Raw genomic sequence first — 26921 nt, forward strand, 5'->3', positions numbered from 1 at the left:
ATTTTGTAATATTTTCATGGATTCATTTTTGCATTTCACTTACCCTAATCCAGCTTAATTATTTATTTTGCTAGATCTTTTTTAAAAAAATATTTTATTTAAATTCATTTTGCCACCATACAGTTTAACACCCTATTTTGATAGATCTTTAAGTGCCTTTTCTTGTGTAGGCTATTGTCTTCAGGCTCTAGAGAGAAAATGAATGTGTATATGGGTGTGTATACACACACACCCTATTTGGTTAGGATAAAGAGATTTATTGTAAGGGATTGGCTTACACAATTATAGAGGCTGGCAGGTCCAAAATCTGCAGTGTGGCAGGCTGGAGACTCAGGAGAATTGATGGCGGAGATGAAGTCTGAAGGCATTCTGGATTGATTCCCTCTTAGTTGGAGAGGCTGGTCTTTTTGCTCTGTTCTGGCCTTCAACTGATGCCTGCCTGATCTGCATTACTCAAAGTCACTGATTTAAATGTTAATTTAATCCAAAAATACTCTCCATGTTGACACATAAATTTAACCATTAGTTACCTTTCCCCAATGGATTGGAAATCCCTCTTTCATTATTTGCTGAATTCCCTTAGGTATAGTGTTTGAGGTTCTTATGGGTTTTTTATTCTTCATTGATCCTTCTATTAATGCGCCACTACTGCCCTGTCTTCACTATTCTTTTTTAGCGTTATCTTGGCTGTTGTGTTTATTATGGCTATTACAGACATTGGTAGTGATGCCTGTAAAACCAATAATAACAATAAACTCTTCATTTCTATTCATTCATTCATTCATTCATTCATTCATTCATTCATGAGAGACAGAGAGAAGCAGAGACATAAGCAGTGGGAGAAGTATGCTCCCCACGGGGAGCCCAATGCAGGACTCGATCCCAGGACCCCTGGATCAGGACCCCTGGATCATGTCCTGAACCGATAGCAGACGCTTAACCACTGAGCCACCCAGGCATCCCTAAACTCTTCATTTCTTACCATGCTTTTTCCTAGGAATTTTTCTTTTTTGTTATAATAATGACATTTTTCTTTTTATAAATTTACTCTTTTCATTTTCTATGAGACAGATGATACTTATAAAAGAGAAACAGTAAAACAAAAGTAAGTACCTAGTTTGAACAATTTTTGCCTTGTTGAAGCCCACTCACCACACATGAAGAACACAGTTGTGATAAAACAAGTTGGGTTTATGTAGTTGGGTTGTTATAGGCCAGAAAGATTGGGTATACTTCTGAGAGCCTCAGGAACAACATGGGAAGATAGGAGGGTTGGGGTGCGTGCTGGATGATTCTAAGAGGGATTTAGAACGTGGGGGTCAGCCCGAGATAGGCTGCTATCAAGAAGCTGGGATATTTGGTAATTAGATGTCTTAATTTTTATCCATGAGACAGGACATTTGAAGTGGGGCCAGATGGTCATGGATAAAGAAGCAATAGCCACTTAAGGTAGTAGTTAGGAGAGATGGGTGTTCTGTCATTTTTGTTGTCAGTGACCTCATCGAGCTCTACTTTCAGCTCAGGTCATGCTGTGGGCTGCTTGTTCTCATCGTCTGTTGTCCATCTCTTCTTGTGTTCTTGTTCTGCCACCCATCATCTTTCTGAATGACCTCTCCATTTTTCCATTGTTTGGGTAATTTTTTAATTTCCTTTAGAACATTCTTCAAAAAGAGTTGTACTTTTTTTGTTAGAATGCATTCTATATACCTTATTTTTTTTTTTTAATTTTTATTTATTTATGATAGTCACAGATAGAGAGAGAGAGAGAGAGAAGCAGAGACACAGGCAGAGGGAGAAGCAGGCTCCATGCACCGGGAGCCCGACGCGGGACTCGATCCCGGGTCTCCAGGATCGCGCCCTGGGCCAAAGGCAAGCACCAAACCGCTGCGCCACCCAGGGATCCCTATACCTTATTTTTTTGTTGCCATTGTAAATTGTATCCTTTTCAATATTTTTATTTTCTCATTATTATTGGTGTATACAAATATAATGAACTTTATTACATTTTTTTTTGGTCCAGTGACACTTTAAGTTCTTGTTAATTCTATCAGCATTTTATAGATTCTTTTAGGTTTTTCTCAATTTTTTAAAATAATGGTTGCTTTAGAACAGCCCCGGTGGCACAACGGTTTAGCGCCACCTGTGGCCCCGGGGTGTGATCTTGGAGACCCGGGACTAAGTCCTGCTTTGGGCTCCCTGCATGGAGCCTGCTTCTCCCTCTGCCTCTCTCTCTCTCTCTCTCTCTCTCTCTGAATAAATAATCTTAAAAAAATAAAGTTGCTTTAAAAAAAAAAATCATCCTCCTCCCCCTCTTTTTTTTTTTTGTTTTTTTTTTGTTTTTTTTTTTAATTTTTATTTACTTATGATAGTCACAGAGAGAGAGAGAGAGAGAGAGAGGCAGAGACACAGGCAGAGGGAGAAGCAGGCTCCATGCACCGGGAGCCCGATGTGGGATTCGATCCTGGGTCTCCAGGATCGCGCCCTGGGCCAAAGGCAGGCGCCAAACCTCTGCGCCACCCAGGGATCCCCACCTCCCCCTCTTTTTTGTAGACTAGTTTCTCCGGAGCATTGTTTGAAAGGGATGTCCATTCTTTTTTTTTTTTTTTAAAGATTCTGTTTGTTTATTTGAGAGAGCAAGAGAGTGTGCGGGTATGCACACCCTTAGAGGGAGAGGGGGAAGCAGACTCCCTGCTGAGCAGAGAGTCCACCATGGGGTTGATCCCAGGAACTGAGCTTGAAGGCAGATGCTTAATCCACTGAGCCCCCTGGGTGCCCCAAGGCTGTCCATCCTTGTATTCTATGGGACTTAAAGGGAGGCTTTCAGCATTTCATCATTAAGTATAATGTTAGTATACTTGTATAAACAAGTACACTTACCTTTTTGTTTATTTAGTAGCTGCCCACTACCGGGCAGGGAGATTTCCTTACTTTCGTAGTTTGCTAAGGGATTTTATCATGAGTGAATGCCAAATTTTATCTTAATGTGTTTTTTTTATAATAACCATTGATATCATCACTTTATTTTTCTCTTGTAATCTGTTGTTGGGGACATATTATTTGTGGTCTTTTGTTTTAAAGTATTAAACCAAACATGCTTTCTGGAATAAACCTAGCTATGTGATATCTTTTTATACACACTGAATTCAGTTTTGCTGATGTTTCTTTAGGTTCTTGAGTGAGTTCATGAATGAGACTGATTTGTAATTGTCCTTGTAAGGTTTTGGTGTCTGTATTATGGAGTTTTGTAAAATGAATTGGAGCCTAGAGCCTAGTCTTTTTTTAAATCTACTGGAAGAGTTCATGTTAAAGTTTGGAATTACCTGTTTTTTGAATTACCCTAAAGGCCTGTGTGTCTAGCCCTTGATTTTTACCTTTTGTCCTTTCCTGATTTTTTGACTTTTGATCTTATTTCCTTTGTGAATATAAGCATTTTCAAGTTCTTGATTTCTTCTTGAGTCAGTCTTTTGCTGTTATATAGCTGTATAAATATATGTGTATATAAGCATATATACATACAACACACACACACACATATATATATGCCTGCATATTAGGAATTTATTTCCTACAGTTTTTCTTTTTTTCCTACAGTTTTTCAAGTTTATTTATTTATTTTTTTTTTATTTATTTTTTATTTATTTATTTATTTTTATTTTTTTATTTTTATTTTTTTTATTTTTTTTTTGTTTTTCAAGTTTATTAACAAAGTTGTTCATATAACTTGTCATTAATTTCTGTAACATCCAGAGTTCCAGGCATTTTATTTTTAAGATTTTATTTATTTATTTGAGAGAGAGAAAGAATCGGGAAGTGAGCACAGTGCAGAGAGAGAGAGAGAGAGAAGACTTCCTACTGAGTCTCAAGCAGACTTCCTACTGAGTGCAGAGCTCCATGTAGGGCTTGCCGGAGATCTTGACCTGCACTGAAATCAAGAATTGCACACTTAACTGACTGATCTACTCAGGCACCCCTGGCATTTTAATTCATAACATTTTTCCCTTTTTTTAAAATTCTTGATTAATTGTGCCAGTGGTTCACCTTTCCAAAGCAGCTTTGGTTGTTGTCCTATTACATGTTCTTTTTTTAAAAGTTAAATTCTGTTCTTGCTTTGATTATGTATATTTTACTGATATTTATTTTGCTGATTTTTTTTTTCAGTCAAGTAAATGCTTAGCTTGTTTGAAACATGTTTGTCTGATGGAGCAAAATGGAAGACTAAAAATTTTCCTCTTAAGTACTGCTTTGGCTGAATCTTTCAAATTTTGATATGCATTATTTTTGTTTTCTTTTAGTTTTAAGAATTCCCCCCCCCCTTTTTTTTTGAAGACACGGTTTATTTTTCTTTTTCTCAGAAGGATTGATCTGTGTTTTTGCCATTTGCCTGTGGACACGAGTTATCTGGAACCACATTTTGTGTTTTATTTTGTAGTTTTATTATAAAAATTTCTTACTGTGCTGATAGACAGAATTATATAGGGAGTACTGACATGCCACCATAATTCCTTGCATTTACTAGCCTCATCATATTTAGATTTTCCCAGTTGTCCTCAGGATGCCTTTACAGTATGGTTTTTTTCAAGCAAAATTTAAAGAAATCTAATACATTGATTTGTTTCGTAAGTATTTTTATCTGGAACAATTCCTTCTTCCCCATCTGTAGTTGAGCCTTTAGCATGTTGAAAAGTTGAGTCCACTGTCCAGTGAAATGGGTTGGTTTGGTTCTTCTTATTGATGTGGCTTAATTTGTCCATCTAGCCCCTCTATAAGGGGCTTTGTTTGTAGTTGTTGTAAATCACATTCCCAACATGTGGGGCATTGTTTCTGTTGACCTGAGTGGTCTGGGACCCTTTCTGTGAGTGAGGAAGCCCCTAGCCTGTCTGTCCAGGGACCTCTAGCTGTCTTCCAGCTGAGTGGGTAGAGACATGGTGGTGAAGACCAGCCTCCTCCTTTGCACTCTGTCCAGATTCCCCAGCAGCAAAATCTGGGAACGTAACACTTGCTTGTGGCTTTGGGCTGCTGAGTTTTGGGCAGTTTGTTACACATCATTACTGACTGACAAAGTTGGAGTACTTCATAGGTGATGCTGTGAGTTTATTATATCAGGATAAACACAGTGTTTTGTTGTTCCACAGTGGTGATGTCAGGATTGATCAGTGGATTCAGGTGGTGATGGCCTCTGGGACCACTTTAAATAGAATTATCTTCTTGAGGTTTTTGCAGACCATACCATTAAGTGTTAATTTCGACCAGAAACCCTGATGAAGGTTAGCTTGTGGTTGCAAATTCTCAGTGGAGCCATTTTTAAATTCTTCTTACCTTGGAGTATCAGGTTCAAGACAGGTGTTTCTCTGTCCTCTTTAGTGGGTTTTAATTTTCTCAAATGATGGGTATAGCCCTTCTGAGTCTCTAATTTATTTGAGATTTATGGTTTCATATTTTACTACCTTTTGGCAGAGCCTGGACTTTTCCTTTTCCCTGTTCCCTGTATAGTTTTCCAGTGGAAAGTTAAAATCTAAGCAAGTGAGCTTCTGTTGTATTGCTCATACTTCCTGCATTCTTGGTTTACTTTCTGTGTGTTTTTGGTTTCACTCCTATTCATGCCAAGTCTCTCATCCATTTAAAAAGGCATTTTATCCAGTATTTTAGATATTTAGGTCTACAGACATTTTGAGTATCCAATCTGCCACATGGCTGGAACTGGCCCTCTTTTCTAATTCTTTATTTGATATCCTTTACTCAGTTTAAAATGGTAATAAGCATGTAATAGAATAGCTTATAACATAACAGACAATATATTCTCATTTCATAATGAAACTTTTCTAATGCATCCTTTATTCTTTGGAAATAAAAATCATAGTTCATATGTGATATACACCAAGTTCATAGATAATGTATTACCTAGACAAAATTTCAAACAAGTGAGAATAATGCACTAACTGTATATGGATAAACTGTCCTATTAATTAAATGCTGAGGCATGATTACATTCGAAGACTTGTGAAATAGGCACTTGTGTGTGGGATCACTGAACTTGGCAGCTACAAAATGAGTGTTGTTTTAGCAACTCTGGTGTCTCAAGCCGGGTTGTCATTGGTGACTCATCTTTTAAGATGGTGAGCAACTCTTGGTCAATGTCTGAACAAAATAAGGTATAATCTTTCCTCAATATACACAGTAGTTTTATTCCTTGAATATTCAGTATGTAATAAAATTATTTTAAGAATAGTTAAGAATTAACTATTAGAATAGTTAAGAATTGAGATAGAATAGTTAAGAATTGTGTTCTAGAGTCAGACAAATAATTAGCTTTTTGTGTGATTTTTCTTTTTAAATTAAATGAATGGTGGGACTTTGAAAGAGTGGGATATGTTATAATCTGTCGGATCAGTCTCTCTCAGAGGTTGGAGGATAAGATTGCATTCCTACCCTATACCCACTAAGTTTCATTACATTTTCTTAAACTCGTGTGGCAACCATTCTCTTGAAATCCTGTTAGCACTTATGTAACTTATGTGCTTCCTGGTTTTTTTCTGAAATAATATTCATACATAATATGTGGTACCTATTTACAAAATCTAAAACATCAGTATAATGTCCTAAATGTAATGGAAAGGGTGGAGAGTAGTATATGGTAAGATACTGTTTTTCCTGAGTAAACACTCACACACGTCCACATGAGAAGACCTGTGAAAGTCAGAGGTCAACACCTCCGTGTGTAATAACCGTGAACTCACCATGCAAACGAGGGATACAGGTACGTTGCATGAACAGCTCGAAATCAGGAGCAGAGTTTGAATCCATGGGATTTATTACCATATAACAGCAATTATATAAAATGAAAATATAGAACATTTTTAATAACATGTTCACAGAGTTAACAGAAAAGGTAAGTTACTCCACAGTGTGGAGATACCGTAAATTTGTAAATGATGTACACACACACCCAGTAGGAATCAGTAAGAATGTTATCTAGACCCTTACAGCTTTTCTTTTTTGGGGGGAATTCCTATCTGTATCTTTTAAATTGTCCCTAATTAATATGTGTGTAATATTTTAAAATACTATGTCAAGGATGCTACATCAGTGACAAAGTAAAAGGAATTGCCTGTTTCAGCAGTATAACAGATGAGATATTCTGAATGTCTCTACTGATCAAAAACAATCTAAAATGGTGGCTCCGTTCTTAGGGAGACATGCTGTCAGCTGATGATCTCTCATTTTTACCGCTTTTCACAGCCCTTCTGTCATCCCCTTCCCCTTTCTCCTTCCCCAGTGAGAATTCCTCCTGAGGCACTCCCCTTACTCGTTGGTGTGCACTCCTATTACATTGCTGGCCCCTCCCCTCCCGATCTTACACACGCTCTTATACACTGTCTTCCGAGACCCTGATGAGACTCATCTCTGTGTCTACTCCAGAGGGCGGGGCTAAGGGAGGACTGAGGGAAGCTTCCTACTTGCTGACCCCCCCCACCTGTGCCCCATCCCCCCCCCCCCCCCAGCTGTTTCACATTCTCCTCTGTCTTCAGCTCGCCACTCCTGACTCTGAGCTGGTGATGTGGTTTCCTAGTTCCAGGCAGAGATACAAGCGAGAGAGAGAACTTAGCATGCCACTCGCCCGCGTCTGCACAGGCACTGGGCTTTGGTTGAAGCCTCACGTTCCCGAGTGCTTGCCGTGCCACACGTGGTAGAGTTCTAATGGGAGTGACCAAAACCCCCACAACAACCTATTTCTCTCTTCTCTCACCGTCATCATTTACTGTTCCTCCTTGAATCGGCTCCAGACAGGCTTTTATTTTGACCACTGTGCCAAAACAGCTCTTCTGAAAGCTGTTGTGGGGTCCGGTTGGCAGCTGTCATGTTTCCATGTTTCTCTTACCGGGAGCATTTGATGCAGGTGATGGTATCGTCCTTCCTGGAGCACCTTTCGTGCTTGTTTCTAATATGGAGGCACCATTTTAGAATTTGTTTTGCTTGTTGCCTTTCTCTTTGCCTTGCCGGCCTCCCTCTGCTCTCCTTTGCCGGTGGTTCTTTGTCTCCCTGACCTTCAAGTGTTGGTCTGTGGTTCGGGCTCAGTGTTGGAGGTTCTTGTTTGTCTTTATGCAGCTTGCCTGTGTGATCTCATTTAATCCTATGGCTGAGAATAGCATCCAGAGGCTAGAACTTTCAGATATATTTCTGTAGCTTGGACCTCTGTTCTCCCTTCTGTAACTGTACACCCAGCTCCTACTTGGCATCTCCAAATGAATGTCTTAACAGACTTCTGAAACTCTGTATATCCCAAGCAAAACACAGGACTCTCACTTCCTTCTTCCACAAACGTGCTCTTCTGTAGTTCGCTCTATCACAAACTCTCTGTAACACTTTGGTCAGAAACTTTGAAGTCTTCTTGAATCATTCTCTTTCATACCCGTTTAACCTCTGAAATTTATTCAAATCTCACTAGTTTCATTGCTACCACTTTGGGCCAAGGCCTCATTGTCTTACTTGAAGGGTTCCAGGGGCTCCTAACTGGTTCCCACGTCCCCACCTTTCACTGCCCTTGTTCACTACAAGGTACAGCAGCCAGACAGATGCTCTATGGTGGCTGGTTCTCCACCGTCCCCAGGTGCCTCCTGCCTTCTTTGCCACTGGCCAGCTTGCAGGGCTCATCCCAAGGTATTTTTACTTACTGTTCACTCTGCCTACAAGGTTCTTCCCCTAGATGGCTGCGAGGCTTTTCCTTGGAAGTCTTCCATGGAAGACTTAACTTCCTCAGTCTTTACTCAGGTGGTACCTCATCAGACAAGCCTCCATCCTGACTGCTCTGTGTAAGACATAGCAACCCGCTTCCTCCCTGCACTCCGTTTTATTTGACCATGCCTGCCTTTTTTCCATGGCCCCGATCACTATGTAATGTATCACATTCTCACTCTGCCCTTTTCTGTGGCTCCCCCATTAGAATATGAGCATTATGAGAGGAAGGACTTTGTTTTGTCATCGCTGTGTCCCCATACCTAGCACAAAGTAGAAACACATGATATACACATTGACTTAATCATTCAGAAAATTTTTTATTTACTAGCACATAGTAGACTTCACAGTGTTGAAGAAAAAGCATTTACTGTCAAGTATTTAGACTTTGACAATTCTTTTGATATTGTAGACAGTGCTTTATGGGGCATTTTTATAGGTGACTCCTTTGTGCTGTGTGTGTGTGTGTGTGTGTGTGTGTGTGTGTGTGTATGTGTGCTCATATGCACAGATTTTCACCTATAAACTCCCCAAATGGAATTTCTGGGTAAGAGAATAGACACAAAGACTTGGTGTTTTACCAAATTCCTCTGCAGAAGGTTTTAGGAAACGATACCCCCAGCTAGCTCTCTTCTATTCATTTTCATATTTATTTTTCTGGTGATATTTACCTTTATTTCTTATAAGGATTCTACTTAGTTGTTTTTTGAGCCCCAACAATGTTAGAGAGACTTCATGGAATTTTGAATGAGATGTGTTACTGTGGTCATAGGTTGAATAGGTAATAGAAATTTGATTTTATCAATAAGAAGTACACAGTTGGACATTTATAATTTTCTGATTTACCTTTGACTCAGAGGCTCTGAAATTATCACAGATTCTTACTGTTTGCTTTCATTATCATTTGTTTCTTTCCTCTAATTTTCGGTGGGTCAGTGGGGACAGAAATAGAACTACAAAATAAGAATAGGCCTTATTGATTCTTCCTATTGTAGACCAAGAGAGAATAACCAATATAACAGTGAAATTCACTGTCCAGTTAGCAGACACTGTATTTATTCAACCCTCTGACGTTTCCTTCTTAAAAAGGATTATGAATTTTTAAGACCTTAAAAAAAAAAGAATAGCTATTTGAAATAGTTGCTTCCATTTTAAAGTGTTTTTGTACCCTTGCTTACTTCCTCAAACTGATTTGCCTAAGATTTAATATTTTTGTATAGTAGGGAAAACCTTCTTTAATGCTAAACGTTTTCATTTTTTTGTTTTGTTTTGTTTTATTTCAAAGTCTCCACTTGCCTTCCCTCTCCTCAGTATTGACTCATAAAATATTATGTGAGGTTTATTTCCTGGTTCATTGTCATCTCTTAACAAACTCTCATTACCTTTCTCTCTCCTTCTTGTACCTGTGGACCCATAATCTTTTCCTTTTATCTCTATTTCCTGTTCTCTTTAAACCCAATCTTGGGAGATGCTGGAGAAGAAAGAGGTCCTGTTGTCTCTTGGGGCACAGGTTTCTCTTGGACCTTTCACCCCCACACACACACTTCCTATTGGGCACACTTGCTAGACATCAGAGGAGAGTGCCAGGAATCAGTCAGTTCACCTGCAAGGAGTCTTGCACTTGCACACTGCAAGTGTGAGGTGGAAACCAGCCTGTTAATACCCTTTTCCTTGACAGTGGTCTTCTCCCCATTCTGCTCCACCTCTAGGACCGTGACTCCTGACAGCCAGAAGCTTCTGTTTTCATGGCTTTAAACTATACTGTTGTTTTCATAGCCAGAAAAATCTTTCTTTCCTTAGAGAAGATTTGTAGGAGGTAACTCCATTCAAATCGTTTCAGTTTATTTAAAGAGAATATATCAGGATGAATCTTTTTAAAAACTCAAGTTAAAGCAGTGACAGAATTTCAGACTTCACCTTTTTAGGTGTAGTTTTCTTCTAGGTGATAGAATTCTCTGGTTCTTGAGAGTAATACAGAGTATTATGAATACATACTTGATAATGTACTTTATCTTTTTTTATTTTTTTAAATGCTTGGTTTATTGGGAAAACTGAAGGAGAGAGAAGGTTAGGAAAAGCAAAACAGAAACCATCTACTAAATGCCTTTGTGATTGAGAATGTTTTCTGTGTTGGGAATTCAGTCATTAATCAAATATGTGTCTGACCTGAAGGGGCTCCTGGTCAGATGGAATGGTAGACAAGGCTAGATAATGACAGTAGAGCAGGAGAGGTGTGTTTTCAAGCTGTGACTGAATGTCTCAATTTTTGAAGTTTTGAAGGATGAGTAAGAGTTGCTTGTGAGAGAAGAAGAAATGATCTTGAGGGCAGGACTAATGCTTTGTTAGTGAGAATCTAGAGATGATGCCCAACCACAACCACGAATGGGACTGAGTTAGACTCAAATTTTGGTTAAAATAGTCAAGGTTGGGCTTCTGGGGGGCTCAGTCAGTTAAGTGTCTGCTTTTGGCTCAGGTCATAATCCCAGGGTCCTGGGATTGAGCCCTGTATTGGGTTCCCTGATCAGTGGGGAGTCGGCTTCTTCCTCCCCCTGCTCATGCTCTCCATCCGCATCCCCCTCAAATAAGTAAGTAAATAAATAAATAAAATCTTTAAAAAAAAGTAGTCAAGGTCATTTAGAAGTAACATGACTGGTGACTTATATTGCTTTTCATCAGTGATTAAAAATGAAACAAAAGGTTATCCAATAATTTCTTTAAACAGAAAATAGTAGATGCTGAGCAGTTACCTTTTAGCAGTGGATTACTTAATAGTTGAACCAAGTGGAAGTCTAAATCTACTTTGATATGAGTAGGTAGACATAAGTATTTCAATTATATTTTCTAAAATGCCACTTTAGAGGCACCTGGGTGGCTCAGTTGGTTAAGCATCTGTCTTCAGTTCGGGGCATGATCTCTCAGGGTCCTGGGATCAAGCCCCACAGCTTGCACCCCGCTGCTTCTCTCTCTTCCTCTGACCCTCCTCCCTGCTCATGCTCTTGCATGCATGCCCTCACAAATGAATACATTTAAAAAAATCTTTAAAAAATAATAAATAAAATGGCACTTTATTTAGACATCTTCACAGTCAGCAGTTTTCAAAGGAGATAGTAAACTTGAAAGTATTTGATAAACAAGAATCATTTTGAAAAGCAGGTAACATTCAGGGATGAGTGTATACTTTAGAATTAGTAGCTTGCCACTGAAATAAGTCAGTTAAAGGAGTTCTGAAGTTTCATTAGAAATATTGGTGATGATCCATTGTGGCAGAAATATTTCTTTATTATTATTGTTATTTAATTATTTAATCTATGTTTTTTATTACTTCTGTGACACAATGTTAATGGATAAGCCACTCCTTATTCTGCAGCTTTTTTGGGGGAAATTAATCATAGAAGGCCTGTGTTAAATCACTGATGTGCTCATATCATGTTTTATAAGATTGCTTTGTAAGATTTTGTTATAAAAGCAAGAGAAGGACACTTATAGTTTGTTGCCATTAATTGCTTAGCATTTAGATATTAACACCAGGAGTCTATTAATTAACTGGATAGTAAAAACTGTTGGAATGTAGGTTGCTAAAAATTATTCTTTGTTTTAAAGGAGATTACTAGTGCAGCTTTCGGTTATGTTTGAATTTTGAATTGCCTCCTTTCTTCTTGCTTACGCTATTTGCAATTGTCTTACACTTTGAACCATTGCTAGGGGGAATTTCTTTTAAGTTTAAAGAGCGTGTGAGCATCTAAGGAGAAAACTTTTAAGTTACTTTCAGGTCTGAGTAAGGCCCACTCCTGACTGATTTCTGATTGTTGACTTGGGTAACCATTTACCTGCTTGAAGACTCACGTTGGAGCCACTCCTGGGAGCTCACAGGTGGTGTTGTGACAGTCTGGTGGGCTCTTAGCTTGGGGTGGCCAGAGATTAGGAGGACAGGAATGAAAAAGTAATGATTTTCTTCTCCTTGCTATTTTTTTTCTCCTTTGGGAGACAGAGCAGTATATTAAAAGCTCAGCACTAACTTTGAATATAATTTGTTGCCTTAACAGTATCAGTTCATATATAATGGTAAGTTTTGTGTGTATGTGTTTGTGTATGTTTTGGGTCTTGATATTCCTGAAAGGTTTTTAAATAAGTAAATAGAAAAATCTACTGAAGCATGAAGACCATTTTAAGAATGTTTGAATATTGTTTGACATGCATGTGGTATTGTTGTTTTTATTTAATTTTATTTATTGTTTTTAGAGAGGGAGAGAAGTGGGGAGAGGCAAAGGGAGAGGGGGAGGGAGAGAGAGAATCTTAAGCAGGCTCCATTCCACACCCATCATGGAGCCTGACTTTGGATTTGATCTCACAACCCTGAGATCATGACCTGAACCTAAATTAAGAGATGGATGCTTAACCAACTGAGCCATCCAGGTGCTCCTCTTGTTGTTTTTTGTCTGTCTGTCTGTCTGTCTGCCTATCTGAGAAAGAGAGAGAAGGAAGGAGAGAGCACAAGCAGAGGAAGGTGGTGGGGAAGAGGGAGAAGCAGATTCCTCACTGAGCAGGGAATCTGATGTGAGGCTCAAGCAGCCCAGGACCCTGGGATTGTGACCTGAGCTGAAGGCAGATGCTTAACCAACTGAGCCACCCAGGTGCCCCCTTTTATTGTTTTTAATTGTAGTAGAAATCAAGTTGATCCTGTAGTCAGTTGTAACTATTTCTGCCTGGATCTTTGCTTTTATTTTATAAAAGTGAGAAACACCAAGGAAAAATCATCAGATTTATATAGATCTCTTCTAGTAATAAGGCATTTTGGGCTCTTTGATGCACAACTTTCAATAGTTACTCTTATGTTTTAGATTATAAGTGGGACTCTAACTGCATTGGACTATAATTTGATAATGCTGTTCATTTTCATGTTTAAAATATTTTTGAAATAATTTCTTTCAGGTACCAGAATCAAGGGAAAATAAAACTGAGCTGTAAGGAATTATATAGTAATAATAATATTGTTAGTACTGAACTTCCTTTAGAAAGGTGTTGGAAGATTCCTCCTAAGAAGATCAGCCCAGAAGCCAGTCAGGTCTGGAGTGTGGGAGTAGCCTGCTCCTGGCTTAAGGCTTGTTCAGATGTTGTGGGGCATCTACTTATGAGTATGGGGCATCTTTAGAAATGTGTGTAAGATCAAATCAGATGGCCAGGACTGTCTGCCTTGCTGACAGAAGAGGAAAATCTTACATTATTTAAGATACATTATATTAAAGGCTCCTGGGATCCCTGGGTGGCTCAGCGGTTTAGCGCCTGCCTTCGGCCCAGGGTATGATCTTGGAATTCCCGGATCAGGTCCCACATCAGGCTCCCTGCATGGACCCTGCTTCTCCCTCTGCCTGTGTCTCTGCCTCTCTCTCTCTCTCTCTCTCTCTCTCTCTCTCTCATGAATAAATAAATAAAATCTTAAAAAAAAAAACATTAAAAAAAAAAAAAGGCTCCTGGATGGCTCAGTCCATTAAACCTCTGACTCTTGATTTTGGCTCAGGTCATGATCTTAGAATCGTGAGATCGAGCTCCGCAGCAGGAATCTGTGCTGACTGGGGAGTCCACTTGAAGATTTTCTTTCTCTGCCCCTTCCCCCACTTGTTCTCTCTCTAAAATAAATAAATCTTTTGAAAAAGATACATTTTTTTTAAGCTGAAGAGAAGCTTGAAATGCATTAAGAGAAGGAATTAGTCTAAAATGCAGATACTCTTGCCCGCCCCTTTTTTGTGTTTCTGATGCAGCTGTGAGAGCAGGTGAGCCTTCACCATTCTTTTCCTCTCCTCCATCTCTGTCACTGTCCCTACCACACATGAAGCTGTGGGAATGAACCAGATGTGCTGGCTCTTGGGTGCCCTTGGGACTCATTCTCTCATTCCTTGTTCTGATTATGGAGTCTGAGCTGGTGGAAGAGGAAACCTCTCTCTCTTAGTCACTGGCGCATGGTGTGGAGCAGGCCTGTGTATGGGTCTCATTGAACCTCTTCTCCCTCTACCAAAATGAACCTCTTCTTGCTCTCCTCTTTGGTACTCCTCCTCCATTGGTAGTGAGGGATGAAGTTGAGGACAGAAAAGGATATGTAGCTAAAAGTCATTAAAGCTCATTATATTTTTCATACAGTCAACTTTCCTTCCTGTTTTAAAGGAAGACTTTAAATTTCCTTCCAGAATTTAAATTCTGACACAAGGGAGACTGGGAAGTTTTTTTTTTTCCTGTTTTTTTTTTCCTCCCCCTACTCTGAGCCGCCTTTTTGTCTTTCAGTGCTCATTTCAATTTGTTAAAGTATGGAAAAGAAAGTAAAACATTTCTTATATATGACCTTAAAGTTCTTCCTTCATCAATTTCTTTGATTTAAAAAAGTTTTAGAATAACAGGCCCTCTGTATATTGTGCTCCAGAAGATGATTATCTGCAGATGTTTGAAGTAATAGGGTTAGTTTGAGAATTTGCTGGTGTGGGCAAGAACCACCTTTGTACAGCCACAGTTTTCTACAGTGAAAAACGGAGGGGATTATCTGCATGAAAATTACCTGGGGTGTTTGCATAACTAAATTCTCTTTAAAACTCTTTGGGGGAACCTCGGAATCTACAAAGTTCAATCTACTGAACTTTATAGGCAATTCTGACTCATTCTAATCTTTGTGCACCACTGGAACACAGAAATTCTAGCCAGTGCTTTCTAGTTTTTACTTTAGAATGGCACATGGATATTATTTCATTTATTATTAATAAATAACCTTGAGAGGTCATACAGCAGGTTTTCCTTGAATGTGGTGGGGCTTGGGTTTGATTGCAATTCTACTTTAATCTGAGGTTTACTGTCTCCTTTATTACTGTTTATATATAATAGGGAAGCATTTTGCTCCAGAAATAGGCTGATATTCATGCCTTAAGGCCATTGATATGGGGCTTTTTGTTAACCCACTGTTTTTGAAACTTCAGTGTGAATTGGAATCACCCGGAAGACTTTGTTAGAGCACATGTGTGTTGAACCCTTTTCCCCAAGTTTCTGCTTCAGTTTGGAGTATGGCCTGATAATTTTCATTTCTGACAAGTTTCCATGTGATGCTGCTGTTAACTGATGCCCCAGGATCAACCTCAGAGAACCACCGTGTAGATTCAGCAGTTCAGAGTTGTTTGGGAATAGTCCCTGGCCCAGCACACTCAGAGGCACTCCCTCTCTCTCCTGGGACCCCAGGCTTCTGCATCTCTGAGGTTAATATCCTGCTCAGCAGGAGAACCCAGGAGCCTGGACCCCACTCTTGGACCACTTGGCAAGTATTTGGAATCCCATCTTTGCTTTAGAGCAGTGGTTTTCAACCTTTGCTTCCCCTACAGAAAAGCAGTGGAAGGATTATCCTTAGAATGTCCTTGGAAATTTGAGGTATTTGTTTTAATGTAAAATGGCTAAAGAAATAAATTTTGCTTTAATAAATAAATTTTACTTTAATTTCGAGTTAATGGTAATACTAAATTTCTGGGATCTTCTTTTTCTTCTTTTTTTTTTCCAAATAGAAATTCAATTGACTCTTTAATGATAAAAATTTTTCTATATTCATAACACTTAACTGTAATATATGTAATTTTAAAAACTAAGGAACCTCTGAGAAATTCAGATGAGTTTGTTATTTCTTAGAGTGTCTATAGTCTGTTTACTTTCATTGAAGATCAGTAGGAAGTGGATGCAGACTTCTCATCTTTCCCCTTATAGTCTATATTCCGAAAACAACAACTGGAGTAGGGAAAGAGAGAATTTCATAGACCAAATGGTCCATTTTAACTTATTTTTAAAGGTTATGGAAGTCTGGCAGCCCTGGTGGCTCGGCAGTTTAACGCCGCCTTCAGCCCAGGGCATGATCCTGGAGACCTGGGATCAAGTCCCACGTCAGGCTCCCTGCATGGAGCCTGCTTCTCCTTCTGCCTGTGTCTCTGCCTCTCTCTCTCTCTCTCTCTGTCTCTGTCTCTGTCTCTCATGAATAAATAAATAAAATCTTAAAAAAAAAAAGGTTATAGAAGTCATATATACTCATGGTAAAAAACAAAACAACCCTCAAGAAACCTCAACAGAATCCTTCTGAGTTGTTTAATTTTGAAAGTGATACTGGTACAATGCAAAACGACAGCCACAAAATGAATCCTGTATAGCTGGCTTTTATTGTTTGATGTTTTTTCAGTTACTTTTTTTTTTCTCCTAGCCTTCTTTATTTTTTGCCTTTGGTGGTTTTAGCTTTTACTCCAAAGGCATTTCATGGGGAAGTCAACTTTTTAAAAGTGATCCCTGTACAGCTTTAGGGATGCGTTGGCAAGACAAGCTTGAGGCAGGATCTTTCTGGCACCTTACTTCACTCCTTGGCAAAAACAAACTCTCTACCTGTTTATACAGCATATGGGTTTCATAAATTCTGTTTCAGCAGGTTGCTATCATGCCACTTGTGTCCCTCATGCTATTCCTTTAATAAAAGTGTGTGTGTAGTAATGTAAGGTGTCTTGTTTAAATTACTTCTTAGACTAGAGTCACTCAAGAAACCTGAGCTTTTATTGAATAAAGTGTTTGGACACTGAATTTGGAAATTTTTTAGCAATTATATTTTTACTTCAGTTGCTTAGATAAAGATTTTAGCTTATCGGGATTTAAATCTCTGAAATCATGTTCTCAATCCTGATGAGTCTCATGTTTGTTATTATCTCTGTTAGTTTTTACCCTTTAGCTGCTTTGGGGGCATCCTTAAGAATCTAGTGAAAGCTAGGAGTCCTCTTCCCGGAAGAATACATGCACTTTGCAAAATTTGCTTTAATTTCAAGGAAGTTTCCAAATCTCCCTCCTGGAGAGAATTGAGGCCTAAATGAGTTACAGACTCAGGAGTCTAGGTCTCTGGCTCATGTGCCTGGGGTTGTCAGTTCTGTGATCCAGGGAGGAAGGGGTTGGGGTTTTGGCACTAAGAGTCAGTCCTGAGAGAATGTGAGATGCCAGTGCCAGCATTACTTCTTTTCAGAGGGGATGGTGATTTTCTGAACTGCTGCTGCCACCACAATAGACAAATACCCATTCTTTATATCAGTGGGATTGGTCTACCTCTTATAACCATAAGGCATGATAAGCTAGCTCTTGTTAACGACACAGCAAAGTTTTACGCTATAGATACTAGAGGTAATAGAGTACCCTAAAACCCCACATTGTAGTGATTCTTTAATTATCAAACTTTAATGAAAATCCTACATTGTTGTTAGTCAACAATTCTTACTTTATAGGCAAATTTGGGGAAGTTGATTAAAAATTTAGATTCCTGAACCCCAGCCTCAGGATGAGATTTATCAGCTGCAGGGTAGAGTCCAGAAAATAGGCCCTGTCCAGTGGGAAGCAGAGTGGGGAGGCCATTAAATGTGAGCACTCTGGAAAAGGAATATATTTGGTTCCTATCCCAACTCAGCCACTTGCCAGCTGAGTGACCTTGGGCAGGTTACTTAAGAAATTCTGCCTCAGTTTCTTCCTCTTAAAATAGTACTTATTTCATGGGGTTCTGGTCAGATAAAAAGACTCAAGACGGCAAGTACTCAGTGCCTGGCAAATAGCAAATGTCACAGAATTATTAGCTGCTCTTGCCATCATCACCATCAGTATAATTGCTTTGGTAAAGCCCCAGGGGCTCCAGGGAAATTTTGATCTTATTCCTTTTTTTTTTTTTAAGATTTTATTTATTTATTCATGAGAGACACAGAGAGAGAGGCAGAGACACAGGCAGAGGGAGAAGCAGGCTCCCTGCGGGAAGCCCGATGTGGGACTCCATCGTGGAACTCCAAGATCATGACCTGAGCCAAAGGCAGATACTCAACCACTGAGCCACGGAGGCGTCCCTGATCTCATTCTTAAATGTGGTTTTAAAGAGTATAAATCGCAATCGGTAACATTTATTGAGACTTCTATGTGCCCGCACAGTGCTGATTGCTTAAAGGTAGTCTCTTTAATCATTAATGCAACTCTTGGAGATAAGTCCTTCTATCTTGGTTTTGTGGATGAGGTAAGTAATTCTCAGGTAACAAATTATAGAGTCAAGTTTCTTTTTTATTCTCCGTGTGTGTGTGTGTGTGTGTGTGTGTGTGTTTAACAAAAAGCATAACTGGATATTTACTGTGGCTCATTTAGCTTTGTGATTTTATGAAAATAAATTAATCTATTAAAAAATCTTAGTTATTTAAGTCCAGCTCTTGAGGATCTTCATATTTCTCTTTGGTATTTTAGGAAATTAATTTTAGGCACATTTCCCTTTTCACTCTGGGTCCCCTGTTAGTTTAGGAAGAAGTTCTTACAAAAATGAAGAGAAAACAAGAAGCTTTTCTCAAGTTTTGAGTGGCCTCCAGGACTTAAACTTGATTAGAGTTGGGGAGACAGCCCTCTTGGGGAAGTGTTCTCTCTTTTCCAGCCCACCCAGGGCTCACCTTACTACAGGTCCAGGGGCTGCTGCAGCTGCGGGTGTACTGGTAAGTCTGGTGCCATGATGACATCCTCATTAATGGCAGGCAACAACTGTAGTGTTGAATTTGCCATCAGAATTAATGAGACACATGAGTAAGAAAATATAAAGTAGCTTGTATACGCCTGTCCTTTTTCTAGAATGGTTTTTAAAATTTTTAAATTTTGGAAATAATTATGCCTGTGAATTGGTAGGAAAATGACAACAGTGTTCTGAATCTAGCCAACTCTGTACTCAATCAGTATATATGGTGTATTCTGGGGAATTTGGCTTTACTATAAGCTGAGAAGCTGCCTTTGGAATCAATAACCGTAAAAAACCATATGAGCCTTGGTCATGTGATTTTTTTGGGGGGTCATGTGATTTTTAAATCTACTCTAAAAGCTGTTTGGAACAAGAGTTTAAAGAGAGATATAGGGGAACACATTGATATGGACACAGAAGAATTAAAGTGAGTTAGCAATGTCTTAAACTGATTGTAGAACACCCACTCTGCCGGGAGTCCTTGAGCCATGGCGCCCCCCGCCCACCCTCCCCCCAGTGCCTGATATATGGGAGTGTTGGGAGTCAAGTGCACATTCATTGTACCCTTCACTTTCCCTGGTTGACTCCTCCAGTATGGTTTCTAGAGTAGGAAACTGAACTGAAAAATTCATCCAGGGTCACACAGGTGGTGAGTAGTCTAGAAGTTGGAATTTGATCTTGGGTTTCTTTGACTCAGAGGTTCATGACTCTTGGAGATTTGTGGCTGGAAAAGCCTCCTTGGAATCAGTGAAAGAAGAAACAAGGCCTTTAAGAGCCTAGACTAAGAAGATAAGGGTTAGAGTGTCAGATTTAGGCAAGGAGGATGGCTGGACTGAGATGATGACAGCTTGATCAAGGGATGAGATTGAGAACGGATTGCTGAGTTAGCAATTGGAGAATCTAGGGAAAATGACACTGGCAAGGTTAAATTGGTTAGGATTATGGAGGGATTAAAAAAATACAGCTAAGTGTTAGGATTAAGTAGTATAGCATATATGTTAAAGATAAAATGGTAGGAGGGAGCTTAAGAAACTGAAAGATTAAACGATCTATGTTTAATGGGTTTTCTTGGGGGGAAAGGGGATTGATGGCAAGGGGACCAATGAGGAAGTTCTTGTAGGAAAGCTAGAGTCAGTCCCCCAGCCTCAGCCCCCTCTGGATTCCCATTAACTCCATTTTCATTAAATGGAAAATTTCAAACATAAACAGAAGTATACAGGATTCCTGTGCACCCATCACTCATCTTTAATAGTTGTAGGGCCAGTCTCATTGCATCCACACTCTCCTCCCTCATCCCCAACCCCCACCCTCAATATTATTATGAAGTAAGTCCCAGACATCATATCACTTAATCTGTAAATATTTCAGCATACATCTCTAAAAGATAAAGGGCTTTAAAAAGGAAACATAGGGCAGCCTGGGTCGCTCAGTGGTCTAGCGCCGCCTTCGGCCTAGGGCCTGATCCTGGAGACCCGGGATCGAGTCTCACGTCAGGCTCCTTGCATGGCACCTGCTTTTCCCTCTGCCTGTGTCTCTGCTTCTCTCTCTCCTCTCTGTGTATTCTCAGAAATAAATAAATAAAATCTTAAAAAAAGGGAAACATAAACATAATATGGTTATCACATTTAAAACTTACATTTTCACACCAATTATCTAAATTCCTAGTAGCCTCATAAATGGAATAAATGTTTAATGTACATTGTAGGGTAGTTTGAATCAAGATCCAGGTTAAAGTCCAGTCTTAGAATTGGCTGATAGCTTCTCATCTCTAGCATTTCCCTCTGTCTCCATCTCTCTCTTTTCATCTCCTTTTCTTTTTACTATTGGAACTTATTTGTTGAAGAAAGTAGGTCATTCGCGTAGTAGAGATTCCCACAGTTTGAGATTTGCTGATTGATTTGCTATGGTTTAGCATGTTCTTCAGCTCTTTTTATTTCCTATAAATTGGTAGTTAGATACACAGGCTTTATCAAAATCATTATCAATTTTTTGTTTTGGCAAGAATATTTCATTGCTAGTTTATTCGTGAGAAGGTATGAATGTCTTGATTTTTCTTTCTTTTTTGATGGCACCATTGATGCCATAGTCTCTTCCTTCTCTCTCAATTTTTAGTATTATTTTTTACTACGTTCAAGACTGCCAGTAACAAATAGCAAAAATGTGTTTTGTAGCACATTGCTACCAGGCAGGGTAGCTGTTAACATGATAAATATTCTTGGACATGAGCCCAAGTTTTGTTCAGTTTTATGTATTTGTCCTCTTATATTTGTTTTTATATTGCTGTATATAAGTGTAAGCTTTTCTGAGCCATTCAGTCAATCATTCACAAGCCTCTTACTGAGTACCTGTCCATGCTTGGCCCTGGGAGCCCAAGGGGAAGGAAGAGTCCAGATCAGGAGATACACAAACAATTAAAATACAACATTGTAAATTCTTCTTTATTTTTTTTTTAATATTTATTTAGAGAGAGAGAGAGAGTGTGCAGGAGTCGGGGGAAAGAGGCAGAGGGAGAGAAAAAAAATCTTAAGCAGACTCTCCATGTTCAATATGGAGCTTGACCTGCAGCTTGATCTCATGATACTGAGCTCCTGACCTGAACTGAAATCATGGTGGACAAGAGGCTGTACTACAGTAAACTGGCCAAAAGCAGAGGCCTGACAGTTGGGAGAAAGACAAAAGAGGGTAGATTTGACAGTGACTTGGGGTTTGGTGATATGTTAGAAGTGTATAAATGGTGAAAGAGATAAAAAGCTCTGAGAAGTCCCCTGTGGAGGTGAAGGTCCTTGACCAGATGGCAGCCCGAAGGAAGAGGATCAGATTGGAGGATGAAGAAGAAGGTCCTTTCCTGGCATCATGTGTATAAGGGGCTTTATACCCTCCAGTAGAAATGTTCATAGTGCAGTTGAACATATGGGACTTGAAATAGAGATTTGGGAATTGTCACCAACCAGGAATCAGGGTGGATGGAATCTTTGGGGTAAAGATCTGAGGAGCACCAGTTATTTGGGGATGGGCAGAAGGAGTGGAACTGGTAGAGGTGCCTTAGGTGAACATAATCTGAGAAGGCTGGGCCTCTTTATATTGCTTTCTGCCAGTCAGTCTGGGGACTTGAAATTACTATTCGATGATAATGAGTGGTAGAGTAGTCTTAGTTTTAAATTTGTGGGAGTTTTAAATTTTAATATTTCTTATTAATTCACAATATTGTAATTGAGTATTTTGGAAATATCCCACTTACAAAGTATGCAAGATTTGTAACTTCTGAAAGGGAAATTTAGGAGAATATATGGAAGAATAGGGTAATACCTTTAAAAAGTTAAAATTGCATTAAATCCTTATTATGTAATAGTGTTTGAGGCTTCTAGTGGTCTCCAGTAGTTAGGATAGAAATGAAAATTTGTCCATCACATTGAGATACTAGCAGTGTTAGACGTTAGCTGTGCAAGTCCTTTAAGCTTTTGCTTCCTTGTGGTAAAATATAAGAGGATGCTAAGGACTCACCTCATAGGATTTATTGTAAAGGCGGACCGTGCATGGTACCTGTCACAGAGCCCTGTCTGCAAATGCCAGCTGTCTTTGTTAGTAACATTTCCATTAGGGCGTTCCTGAAATGGCAACTGTACCATTCTGAAGTAGGTATTCTATAGATTTATGTTGCTTTCCTTTTGGAAAAGATATTTTACATTTATTTAGCTACAAACTAAAGCTGGGGAGGTCAATAGCATGCTGAGTTCCTTGATCAGAGTAATGATTTCACATGACTGGCAGCCCCATGTGGCCATGGGGACATTTTCTCTGTGGCCATGACGCCCTTCCCTCCTACTACAGTGTCTGATAATGCTGGAACCATTTCTTTTCCCTGTTAGTAGTTGGAATTGATGATGGGAGTTTCCAGAGCAGGGAGAAAAAAGGAGCAAGAAATTTTTTCTGACCTAGATACTGTAGGACCTTATGAGGCCATTCAAGTTCTCATCATCCTACTCTGGATTATTGCAATAGTATTAACGTGACCATTTTTATTCTTTGTAGCACATCCGTACTTTGTGTGATTATTGAAGTAACCTGAAAACCTTTCTTAAGTAACCTGAAAATCACCATGTGTTCTATCTAGTTTTTTGCTGGTTTCTGGACTGAATCCTCCCTGGCCCCTTAGTACCATTGGTGTGTCTAGGATTGAGGTGTTTTTACCACATCTGCTCATCCATCTTCCTTTGGTTTGTGTTCTGTGTATGTGCTCTCGAATTTTTGTTTTCCTTTCTGTTACTATCTCCCAATTCTCCTACCACTCCCCTCTACTCTGGATTTCCTGCCCCCTCCCCACCGTTTTTTTAATCTTTTGAGAGAGAGAGAAAGAGAGAGAGAGAGAGAGAGAGAGAGAGAACACAAACCAGCAGGGGAAGAGCCAGAGGGAGAGGGAGAAACAGACTCCCTGCTGAGTGGGAGTCCAATGCAGGACTCCATCCCAAGACCTGGAGATCATGACCTGAGCGAAGGTCAGCCATGAGCTTAGCCATCTGAGCCCCCCAGTTGCCCTGGCATTTTGAGGTCCTAGGGTAAATATTTTTAATGAGGCTTCCTACTATTCCAGAATGATGGACTGGAGTGTTGACTGATGCTCCTTTTGTTAAGAGCACTTTGCTAGACTCTGTCAAAAGTTTACATGTGTACCAACCCTTTGGCAGAAATTCTCCTTTTGGAGGTTTATTATTCTCCAGAGATAGATCACATGAAGATGAATGTGTACAGATTTTATCATGGTGCTGTGTGAGTTAGGAAAAGACTGGGAACAACCTGAATGTCCATCAGTAGGGGACCGATTAAATAAGTCACAGTATTGATAAATACTGCAATACTAGGGAGCACTAAGCAAAAGAATAGATATTTAGATGCAGATATGGAATGAGCCTCACACTATATTGTTAAGGGACCAAAAAATAAAGGAAATATGCCACATCATGTTTAAAGGAAAAAGGATTTAAATAAACATTTGTACTTGGTAACTAATGCATTGAACAGTCGTGGGAAGAGAAATAACAACTATGAGCAGCAATTCTTGTGGAGGGCATCCTGGAAAGAAGGTGGTTGCTCTGTTTTTCAGTGTTTTTCGCTTTGCATCTTTCGAACTCATACCATAGGAACATTTTCCCTTTTAATTTTTTCTTAAAAGGTGTCCTTGGCCTTTCATTCTTCATTTTCTTTAAAGTCTTGTGTTACCGTTAGTACTTAATTTATCACCATAAAAGAAAACAGAAGCACTCGGGCTCTTGGCCTTGACAATAGACTCACGTGACAATTTTGATCCTTATCCTTCCTTATGATATGAGTGTGACACGAGTGTTTTACTACCTGCTCGTGCTCCACACGTAAGCTAGGAAGTAGCTGATGAAAAGGTGGGTTCCATACTAGGTGTTCAGTAGATGTCTACCACGTCTGCTGAAAGAAACACCTAGGTGGACCCTTCATGTGTGCATGCCTGTACCCCAAACTCTTTTCACACTTTTGTTGTTTTCTGAATCAATCTTCCTTTTACCTTTGACTCATAACATGAAGAAGGTTAAAACCAGAATCCATGAATGGTTAAAAGTCTGTGGGTGACATGAAGAAAACTCATATTGATAAAGAACTGGGAAGGGGTAAACCACATTCCCCACTTGCGATTCTTTTCGCATTGCAGCATGATCACAGTGAGAGACTCTTTATAGTCGTGGCTTTGTATGCGTACAGCAGAGGAATGCAGTAACGTGCGTGTCAGCTAGTATACACACTAGTGTGCACTAGTTCAAACCTGTAAATAAACAAAGATGGCGATGATGTGTTAAAAATGTAAGGCTGTGTCTTGTCATTTGTTTATAAAATGTGATGCTGAATATCTTCTTTATTTTCTGATACTGACATTGCCCTTTTATTGTCTATTAAAGTACTCATTACTATTACTCTTCTTGAGGTGAAAATAAGTACATACTAGAAAATAAATATAGCTCTGAAGGGGGAAAAATCTCAGGTTTGTTATGGAATATAACCTTTCTATCTTTATTAAAGCTGCCAGAGGTAGACTTTATAGTCCCAGTGTGAATTATATATAGATGATGATTGTTTTAGGTTAAAACTTGGTACCTTTTCTGGATGTTTTCTCAGTTAAATTAATCCTTATGTTTCAACATAAATTGAGGCAGAACAAGTTCCCACTTCAGCAATTCTCACTAAATTTTGTTTCAGTTTTATTTCCAACTGAATTTAATAATCAAAAGCCTCTTGTGGTTAGGAGTAGTGTTTGAGACTTTGGTAGAATCTAATTATTTTTGAACTTTTTAAAGCCTTAAAAAGTGAAATGTAAAGCCATAGTAAAATTTTCTGATAGCTTTCATAGTCTATTAGTTCAATGTTGCTTATTTTAGAGGGGACAGTATCTAAATTGAAATGTGTATTCATTATAGTTGTAATGGTCTCTTTCAACTCTTTTAAAAATCAGTTTATTTAGCTACAAAGGGAAAATAAAAAGATTTAAAAGGCTAATAAGCATAGGGCATGTGAGCCTGTTCCTGTTTCTTAACCAGAGTTTAGTTAAAAGAGAGAGAGAGAGAGAGAGAGAGAGAGAGCACTGCCCATAAACTCTGTGTGCGCACACGCGTGTATTTGAGGAGCTAGCGGGGGTCTGCTCATTTGTTTGCCCATTGTGAGGCTGTCCAGCACCTTTGTGGGGTTTTTTTGTAACGTGGTGAAGGCCCTGAATGGAGGCCTTGTGCCCTACTTGATTTGAAATCCTCTATGTTAATCTAAAGGAACCTGCAGGGCACCCAGCGGGAAGTCTGTGTGACAAGTGGAGGTCTGGGATCCGGAAGAAACGGTGCTGGGGGGCAGGGGGCAGTGAGAGTGGTAATAATCTTTCAGCCTTCAGCTTTTGTCCCTTGCAGCCTAATTGTTACCCTCTGCTGGCAGCCAGATTGAAGGGCTACCCTTTTGGGTGTCCTGGGTTGCATGTGCTTACTGAGGCCTCACCTAACTGTTACCAGATTAAAACCTGGACAACTGGGATTTAACTCTCTTACAAAAGCATGGTACTGACTGGGCATTATGCATTCCTTTTAGAGGTTAGATATTTTGATTAATTGTGTGTGTGTGTGTGTGTGTGTGTGTGTGTGTGTGGCTTTACTTAAAGGATAAAAGGGTTGCTCGGGAAATGCTGTATTGTTGGCATGCTCTTTATTACAGAGCTTGTTTAAAACCAGCACTTGGCTAGTTAAATCTAGTTTGTACAGTTTGTGTACTTTGTAGTACTAGCTATTGGTCCAAAGTTTCTTGGCTTAAGAAGCCATGTAATTTTAAGTGTATACTGTGTGAGAAAGGGGTGGGGCAATAGGAGCTTTTTATAGGGCTTCACCTAATAAACATTAATTTTTAATGTAATATTTTGAGAGTTTAACAGGAGAAGTAGAAGTTGTGTATAATGTTTCTTTGATACTAACACTGACAGGGAAAAGGGGAGAATTTTATTTTTAAGTGATATTTGTATTCGTTTTTTTTTTTCTCTCCACTCAGAAACTGGTTCTCCAACTTTCAGGGCCAATTAAGACATGCTATAATAAGTATTTTATATTCTGTCCTGCTGTTTGACTTTGAGTGTAAATGGTGATAGAATGTTTAGTAGCTGAGCATACATAGTTAAACAGCTAGAGATTGGGTATATAGT

General features: G+C 39.2%; 1 protein-coding gene across 2 annotated transcripts in view; it reads left to right on the forward strand.

The window, feature by feature from the left end:
- ARID1B (AT-rich interaction domain 1B) overlaps nucleotides 1-26921 on the forward strand; it is a 438423-nt gene that overhangs the window by 138064 nt on the left and 273438 nt on the right. The window lies entirely within an intron of this gene.

Source organism: Vulpes lagopus, chromosome 2 (assembly GCF_018345385.1).
Source record: "Vulpes lagopus strain Blue_001 chromosome 2, ASM1834538v1, whole genome shotgun sequence".
NCBI classification, from domain to species: domain Eukaryota; kingdom Metazoa; phylum Chordata; class Mammalia; order Carnivora; family Canidae; genus Vulpes; species Vulpes lagopus.